At 42.3% G+C, this 9,223-nt stretch overlaps 1 protein-coding gene across 2 annotated transcripts in view; it reads left to right on the top strand.

Annotated features, from left to right (window-relative positions):
• Nucleotides 1–907: 907 nt before the first annotated feature.
• LOC123514233 (cysteine and glycine-rich protein 1-like) overlaps nucleotides 908–9,223 on the top strand; it is a 33,184-nt gene continuing 24,868 nt past the window's right edge. The window contains exon 1 of one of the 2 annotated variants that reach the window (XM_045271956.1): nucleotides 908–1,058. The gene's annotated coding sequence lies outside the window, so the exon portion shown is untranslated. Of the gene's footprint in view, nucleotides 1,059–6,298; nucleotides 6,406–9,223 lie in introns of those variants that run through there. The other variant, XM_045271957.1, reaches the window with a different exon arrangement.

The following is a 9,223-nucleotide window of genomic DNA, read 5'->3' on the forward strand; positions in this document are numbered from 1 at the left end:
ACCCCAAAACATAATAATAATAAAAAAGAGTTTGCAGACAAAGATAGGATTGAGTCACCCTTAATTGCTTGCTGGCTAACAAACAATTCTTCTATCGTTATTACCTAATGTGGCAGTAGATTTTCGTGAACAAGTTCCAAGGAAAATGAATTGCCCATTCAACCTCCTTGGCAAGTTTTTTTTTTTTATTTATTTATTTATTTTTTTTTGGTGCCTTTTCAATCGTTCTTTTTGTTGGCCTCTTTCATAAAAAAAACAGTAATCTAAAAACACATCCATGTTTTAAGTAAAAGGGAAGGTGTGCATTTGTTTATCATTGGTGACAGCTAAATAACCAATGAACTGAGACGTCACGCAGACTTGATGCTGATCATTGGTCACTTCCACCCCGGATGTGCAGAGATAGATGGGCCTGCTTTCAATAGCTTCCACTACCTGAGGGAGAGAAGGGGACGCCTAGGCTGTATCTGGTGGACAGGAGGTTATAACTACCGTGTGCATTAACTGCATCACATCCATGAAAGTTTTAAGTTCAGACTAATAAAGAAAATATATCAGTTTTGTTAAGTGATCTATCTATTCATTATTCAAAAACTATTCGTATAGTTGATACGTCATAGATATATAATTCAATGATAATCTCGTTCTACAGTCTAGTTATTTACTCATGACGCCACCAAAGATGGAAGTGATTTGATTGATTGATTGTTACATTTATTGTTGCATTAATGATGAAATACAACAAAGGAGGAGGATGGACCTCGAAGATGGAAGTATACAGGCTACCTATTTCAACTTCTCAGATTATTTGCTTATCATTATAAAGTATTTAATCTTACATATACAACGGGAATTAGAAGAAATAATGAAAGAGGTATGCGGGATGGTGGATACAATAGGATTCCTTGGGTAGGTGATAGAGGAGGTAGGACGTAGGAGCCCGCCAGCCGCACTGCGCCACTGCCGCAGGACGCAGTCAGTGTTCAACAAGCTGGGACCATCAGTTGTGTGGCGTCACGCGTCGCGAGAAGTTGTGCCCGCCTTTGCTGGATCATACGGTAGGTTTAGTACCTTGCTTTATTATTTTTTTTAAGTGATTATTCTTTCTTTCTTTCTTTTTTTTTTTTTGAAACGTCATTCAGTGACTGTACCTTGGAAAGTCCGTGAATGCAATACTAACACGGTGTGTGGTTGGATGCCTGGTATGGCATGGCATTTGTGTGTGTAGGGCACCTTCAGTAGCAGCTCAAGCAGCCCTTCACCCCAGACAAAGGGAGAGTAAGAAAGGAATCCAAGCAGGAATTTGCATGTCTGCTCTATGACTCTGAGGTGATTTGATAAAGTCCATCTGATTCTGACAAGTTCACCATAGCGCCAGTATTAAAGTTTGGTGACAGCAAAGTTTATATGCCCTCGGCGCATTGTGGGATGTCCACTTATGTTATAATTTATGTTGTGCCCCTCTGAGGAAGACATTAACGCGTACAGTTGTGCCGGTTCATACCTGTTGGCATGTACCGGCAAGGTATGCACACCAGCCTAGCGGCAGGAAAATAGGAGTAAACATTAACGCGGAGGCACCGACCTCCTCCGTGGATGCATGCGGAGTTCTGTTCCCTGGTTGGAAACTTGGAAAATCAGCTTTTGCATATTGATGCTGCACCAGGGTTGGACGTGTAGAATTTGCATCATGTGTGTGTGTGTAATGGTTAGAAATGCTTCGTCTAGGTAAGAAGTTTTTTTCTGATTGTATGTAGACATTGTAGAGGGTCACTCCTGGAGCAGCAGCCAGTTCTGACGCCATACCTTCAAGGATAACTGGTTTTGGGTGTAATTGCCCCGGAGGAATTACTGTATAATAGTATGATGGGTTAGTTCATCTGCTGCCACGTCTTACCGCACTTTTGATTTCTTTGCTAGAGTGAGGTTTATGTGTAATACCTGTTTTCATGGGATGGGGAAATCCCAAGTGTGAGTTAACACCTTGAGTTAATCGGTTTCGTGTAAAGCCTTCCAATAACTGTCCAGTGAATACCAAAGTATACCATTTCCTGTATAGTGTATACATGTGTATTAGGCAAAACTTTCTACAAACCTAGTTATATACATACTATCTTGCATTTCAACATTACCTCATCTAAAGGTGTGCGTCTGGAAAGCGCATGTTGACGTTAAAAAGAAATTATAAATAAATAAATAAATATGTATATATATATATATATATATATATATATATATATATATATATATATATATATATATATATATATATATATATTACACACACACACACACGCTGGGTAGTGTTGTGGTTAGCACGCTCAGCTCACAAACAAGAGGGTCCGGGTTCAAGTCCCGGGAAGCGGCGAGACAAATGAGCAAGCCTCTTACACACACACACACACACACACACACACACACACACACACACACACACACACACACACACACACACACACACACACACACACACACACACACACACACACACACACACACACAAGAGACGGCCAACAATACCATGTAGAAACTACAAGATTACCACATGACTATGTGCATGAAACTGAAAAGCTATTTCGTGACTCTTGTCAGAGAAGGCAGGGGCTGTGTTCAAGTCTGCCACAGCTTAGTAGCCTGACCGCTGGTGTGACCCTGTTCATTCCCTCCATCCCACTGAGGTGGCTGGCTAGATGGCGGCTAAAGTGATGCTTGCTCTTTATGGGTGAAAGAACAACGTGAGTGTATAGTCTATATAAGAAACAAAAAAACGTCAGTTATACTTACCTTATTAGTTATTTTCCTATGTTCTCATCTTGCCCTGCCATCGAGGTGTACCTACTTAAGGTGGGTTCCCAGGTACCAATTTGCGACTGAAAGTTTACGTCATTGGAGTTTCCGACTCAAAATCGGTGCCAAGCGACTGGAGAAACCAGTCGTGACGTCACAGAGTAAGCTTTGAAAATGTGCTCCAGGTATAGAGAAGATGATGTTAGAGTTGATGAGAGAAAAGAACTCATCTGGGACCCCAGAAATGAATTATATATACAGAAAAAAAAAAAGCTTGCGCAAATCGTCTTTTCCCTCAGTGCAGGTTTGTTGGAGGTGAGGATTGAAGACTTAACTTATCAGGATTTAATTTGATCGCAGTTGTGCATAGTCTTCTTAAGATTAACAATTTTCCTATGAGATGTAGGATAATTTAGAGTGTGCTAGGCACTTCTCTCTTTCCTTGTATTTAGCCACAGGCATTTTCTTTTCTGTTGACTCTTCCGGTACGCCAAAAGAAGAGCAACCACCGCTTTAGCATCGTCACTGAAGGAAGACATCTTGACGAATAGTTGTTGGTTTACATTCACTTCCCGCCAAGGCGCCAACTAGTTGATACTTTCCAGCCGCTACGTGTGACACTTTCTGACTAGAGGGGATGAGTTGAAAACTCTACCGACGTAAACTTTCAGTCGCAAATTGCACGTGTGAACCCGCCTTTAGGTGCGTACAGTATACACAATTTTTCACACTATACTGGTAGTCTCTTGGCTGTGTCACTAATTAATAATAGATGGATGTGATTGTGGTTTATCTCTTCATTATGATCATGGTACGTGTTCATCATGAAAGTTTGGGCATGGCTGGAATACTTGGCTAAGTGATTATGTACAATCCGTAATGAACGAGGAGTACACCCAAGACTTCTGAATAGGGGGAAACAACCTAGTTTTAGCTGTGACTGGTATTGATTTATGTAATTATGATAATTACATACAAGACAAAATTCAGTCGTGAGCACTATAAGCAGTTACCCTAAGAATATACGTACATAGTGAATCCAACACGCAGGGTTTCAGGGATGGAGCAAGTTGCTTCGCAAGTGGTGATGTGCAGACTATCTTGTTGAAAGTCGCTTGTCACAGTCGCCTCTTAGGTAGCAAAAGCTGGATTGTTGTTATATCAGGTGCGCGTCAGCATGCAAAGACAAGCCTTTTTTGGTTTGTTATTATATTATTTATTTATGTAAGAGTGTCCGTGGCCAAGTTAAATGTTTTGCTCAATGGTTGTATACGTATATAATTTCACGTAATTACACAAGTATTTCGTCCTTGAAACAGAATACATTAATATAGTGGTAGAGTCACGAGTTGCTTTCCTGTTAATGTAGGTAATGATTTTACCTTGGCTATTCTTTTTAGTAATTACAACGTATTGTGTTATGATCGCGAGGTTAAACTCATAATTAGTGAAGCATTGTTATCATAGACGCTGCGCTGCGTATATGCACATCAGAGGGTGGAATCCAAAGCTTTTCGTCTCATGAACTCTCCTCTTGACCGTCTTAGCCTCTTTTCCACCGCCGGTATGTTGCATCTCTTGCTATCTTTTATCACTATTTTCATGCGAACTGTTCCACTGAGCTTGCTAACTGCATGCCTCCCCCCCTCCTGCGGCCTCGCTGCACAAGGCTTTCTTCTTCCTCTCACCCCTATTCAGTCCAACTCTCTAATGAAAGAGTTAACCAATACTCTCAATCATTCATACCTTTCTCTGGTAAACTCTGGAACTCCCTGCCTGTTTCTGTATTTACATCTTCCTACGACTTGACTTTTTTAAAACATTTGCCCTGAATTTTGTATAACTCACTTGACTATAAGGGAACTGGCAACCCAATGGAACTTTTTATTTATTTTTTTTATTTTTATTGCCCTTCGCTAGTTGTCCCTCCAACATAAAAAAAAACGACGAAAGAGAGAGAGAGAGAGAGAGAGAGAGAGAGAGAGAGAGAGCGAGCACCTCACGCACAAAAGGCCAATCAAAAAGGATATGGTTATTTGGCGATCGTAAAGCTGTAAAAACAAAGGGATTTGGATAATGATTTAAGTCTTAGTCTAAAAATATACCTGGAATCTTAATAATTCCGTATTATGGTTGAGGAAATCGAGATGGAGTAGAATAAAAATATACACCAAAGGAAGTTTCTCTCTCTCTCTCTCTCTCTCTCTCTCTCTCTCTCTCTCTCTCTCTCTCTCTCTCTCTCTGGCGTACGTGTCTCAGCAACAATGACGTTTATGAGAAAAACAAACAATAGCACTGAGTTAAGACGCACAGACAAAAGTGGCGGATTAGATGTAATGATTATAAAGTTGTCAGCTTGTTCCTTCTCCCTCTCCCTCCTTCCCTTTCCTCTTTACTTCATTTCCTGTCTTGCTTTATTTCTTTCTCTCCCCGCTCGTGTCGTGTTTCACTTTTCTTTTGTCGCTTCACTCGTTTATTTTATGTGGTTTTCCTCCTCCTCCTCCTCCTCCACCTCCACCTCCACCTCCACCTCCACCTCCACCTCCACCTCCTCCTCTCCTCCTCCTCCTCCTCCATTTGTACTCATGAAACATTATTTTCTTCAGTTCTTTTCTTCTTCTTCTTCTTCTTCTTCTTCTTCTTCTTCTTCTTCTTCTAACAAGTATTTCTCCCTCCTCTTCCTTTCCCATCTTCACTAGCGGAACCAACATTTTCTTCCCTTCAGTACGTACTTTGTTCTACTATCGCATCCTACCACCTGTGGACTAGGAATATCAGAAGCAGCAGGTGGATGGGCGGGAACAACGTTTACTGTACAGGGTGACCAAATGTTTGAGAGGAGGGTCTAGAGAGGGAGAGTTCTCGTGAGGCGGAATGCGGAAGCCTGATAAGTGACCACAGAAAGGAAGATACGAGTACATACCTACCTTTACCTTGTTGTGGGTTTACTGATCGTGTTTCGTTGCGTCACTGCGGCTGTTTAGAACACTGCATATATATATATATATATATATATATATATATATATATATATATATATATATATATATATATATATATATACTACGTTGGTACACATAAAGATATGCGTGTTAGGTTACGGGTATCATTCCCTTCGTTTCCCCCTCCCCCATGTTTTTTAAAAGTGTTTGTTTTTCGCATTAATATTATTATTATTATTATTATTATTATTAGATGTTGTTGTTGTTGTTGTTGTTGTTAGCTATTGTGTGTGTGTGTGTGTGTGTGTGTGTGTGTGTGTGTGTGTGTGTGAAGATAACACAATTTTTTTTTTTATGAATAATGACGCATTAATTATGAATAGAAATCTGAATTGTTTTGTTCTTGCCTGTCCTTCTTTTCCTCCTACTCTTCTTTTTTTATTCGTTGATTAGTAAGTTAAACCACTGACTTATTTGTAAAACGCCGTGTGTTATTATCATTAGTAATCATAAGCACTACTGATACGTATTTAGTACACCGAAGCATCTTCCGGGAATATTCTGTTAGCTCATTAGTTTTCGAAGCCCCACATGGGTCCTGTCTTGGCGGCTCCGTATCTGCCACAAGTCTTCCAGCTCCACCCAGGACAAGTGGTATCAACCTCGCGCTAGTCAGGTGTGTCCATAGGGAGAGTAATGTAATATTTACAGTGGAGGTTTGGATCGATAGATGTGCCTGTCCACGTAAACTTGTGACGCACTGAGTTAGTATGTGACCTGACCTAGTTTTGTCTTTTGCACTGTGTTACTCGATGCACTGATGTATACTAAGGTGTTAGTTGTAATTTTTGCTCTACTGCCATATTGAAATTCAGACGTCCTCTGTGTGTAATTCACCTCCTCCTTGATCGTCTGCTGGTCACCCAGCCAGTCTTCCCCATTACGGAGCGAGCTCAGGTGTGTGTGTGTGTGTGTGTGTGTGTGTGTGTGTGTGTGTAATTCATTGTTTGTTTGATCTGCTGCAGTCTCTGACGAGACAGCCAGACGTTACCCTACAGAACGAGCTCAGAGCTCATTATTTCCGATCTTCGGATAGGCCTGATACCAGGCACACACCACACACCGGGACAACAAGGTCACAACTCCTCGATTTACATCCCGTACCTACTCACTGCTAGGTGAACAGGGGCTACACGTGAAAGGAGACACACCCAAATATCTCCACCCGGCCGGGGAATCGAACCCCGGTCCTCTGGCATGTGAAGCCAGCTCTCTAACCACTGAGCTACCGGGCCGTGTGTGTGTGTGTGTGTGTGTGTGTGTGTGTGTGTGTGTGTGTGTGTGTGTGTGTGTGTGTAAAGAATAATATGCCTGTGTTACTCGGTGCACATCTCAACATTAACGTTTTATTCATTCACGCATTAATTGATTTATTTTTGCCACTTTGTTCCGTATCGCACGCACACGGCATTGAGATCCTGACGATGATTGTGCTGTCCTTCACGTAGTGATTTATTGTGTAGGACCTGAGTACAAGAGATCTCCTTGGGCTCGAGGATATGTTCTTGTGGATCCATGAAAAAAAAAAAAAAAAAAAATCGGATACGATATTTAGTGCAATTATTTCCGATGTTGGCTTCCTGTTATTATATTACGTATTACTACAGAAAAGTCCCAACACATTATTTTCTTTAACTTTTGACTTATTATCTTCCTGGACTATCTTCAGTGAACATTTCTTTCTGCTATTTTGCTCCGCTCTATTTTGCTCCGCTCTGCCGGATCACACACACACACACACACACACACACACACACACACACACACACACACACACACACACACACGCGCACACGCACACACGCACGCGCGCGCACACACGCACGCACGCGCGCACACACACACGCACGCACGCGCGCGCACACACACGCACGCACGCGCGCACACACACGCACGCACGCGCACACACACGCACGCACGCGCGCACACACACGCACGCACGCACACGCACGCACGCGCGCACGCACGCGCACGCACGCGCGCACACACACGCACGCACGCGCGCGCGCACGCGCGCGCACACACGCACGCACGCACGCACACACACACACGCACGCACGCGCGCACACACACACGCACGCACGCGCGCACACACACACGCACGCACGCGGGCGCGCACACACACACGCACGCACGCACGCACGCACGCACGCACACACACACGCACGCACGCACGCACGAACGCACACACACACACACACGCACGAACGCGCACACACACACACACACACACACACACACACACACACACACACACACACACATGGAGGGTGAAAGGGTTGCAAGTGAAGCAAATCACGTCATACTTAATCATATAAGGAGTGCTGCATTTCAGTCAGGGGACGGTTAGAAAAAGAGTAGGGTTAGTGAATCAGTGGTGCAGCGAGAGGGTTACAGGTGGTTATCGTCACTGGTGTGCGTTAGTCAAGACGGCGTCGCGCACCACGATCAACTCAGCAGCCAATGTATGTTGATTGACCAAATTTGAAACATATGCATCATACCTCTACCATATATGAAAATCCGTAGTTGGAGGTGCACGGGTTTTTAAGTTTAAGTGAGTTTATGATTCTGACAGGTTAATAAGATTACTACTTTATCAACGGGAGAAATCCTTACTAACCTGGATGATCATCTTCGTGGCCTTTGAAAATAGCCGTGGTGAGGGTGCAAAATTTCTAATACAACCGACAGCATACAACCAACGGTCATGTCAACTGGCTCTCTCATCGCTGGTTGGTTTGTAATGGCTAAGAGAGAGGAAACTTCATTCTTCATGTTACAAAAATTAATAACAGTAATAAAAGATGGATGGATAAATAATACAGTAATAAGAATTAATAAGTGTACGCTATATTACTTGACTAGGATTGCGAAAACATCACTGGCAGAGTGGTTAAGATCTTGTAGTGCTGGTTAGGTTTATGTTCCTTAAATTCCGCAGGGTTTCTCAATGAATGAACATTAGCTTTGGCTAGGATTGCGAAAACATCACTGGCAGAGTGGTTAAGATCTTGTAATGCTGGTTAGGTTTATGTTCCTTAAATTCCGCAGGGTTTCTCAATGAATGAACATTAGCTTTGGAATGAATGGTTGAGTGTGTTTGGAACTACTTGAATCTCGCTAGATTAGAGAGCTGTCTTATGTAGTTAGAGCTAAGGCCAGTTAGCTCATATTTTGAGCATATTGAATGGCACCTTTAGCCAGAAATGTTGAAGTGTATAGGGACAAGTTCCTTATTTGATTGCCCGAATAAAGTATAGCAGAAAATATAGGCGAAGAGTATTTTAAGTTACTAACATCTACTACCGGTACTTTTAACAATGATAGTAGTAGTAGTAGTAGTAGTAGTAGTAGTAGTAGTAGTAGTAGTAGTAGTAGAAGTAAAAAAAAAAGGATTTCGTATAAAGAAAAGTAAATGGATAGAGGTTAGG

Source organism: Portunus trituberculatus, chromosome 37 (genome assembly GCF_017591435.1).
Source record: "Portunus trituberculatus isolate SZX2019 chromosome 37, ASM1759143v1, whole genome shotgun sequence".
NCBI classification, from domain to species: domain Eukaryota; kingdom Metazoa; phylum Arthropoda; class Malacostraca; order Decapoda; family Portunidae; genus Portunus; species Portunus trituberculatus.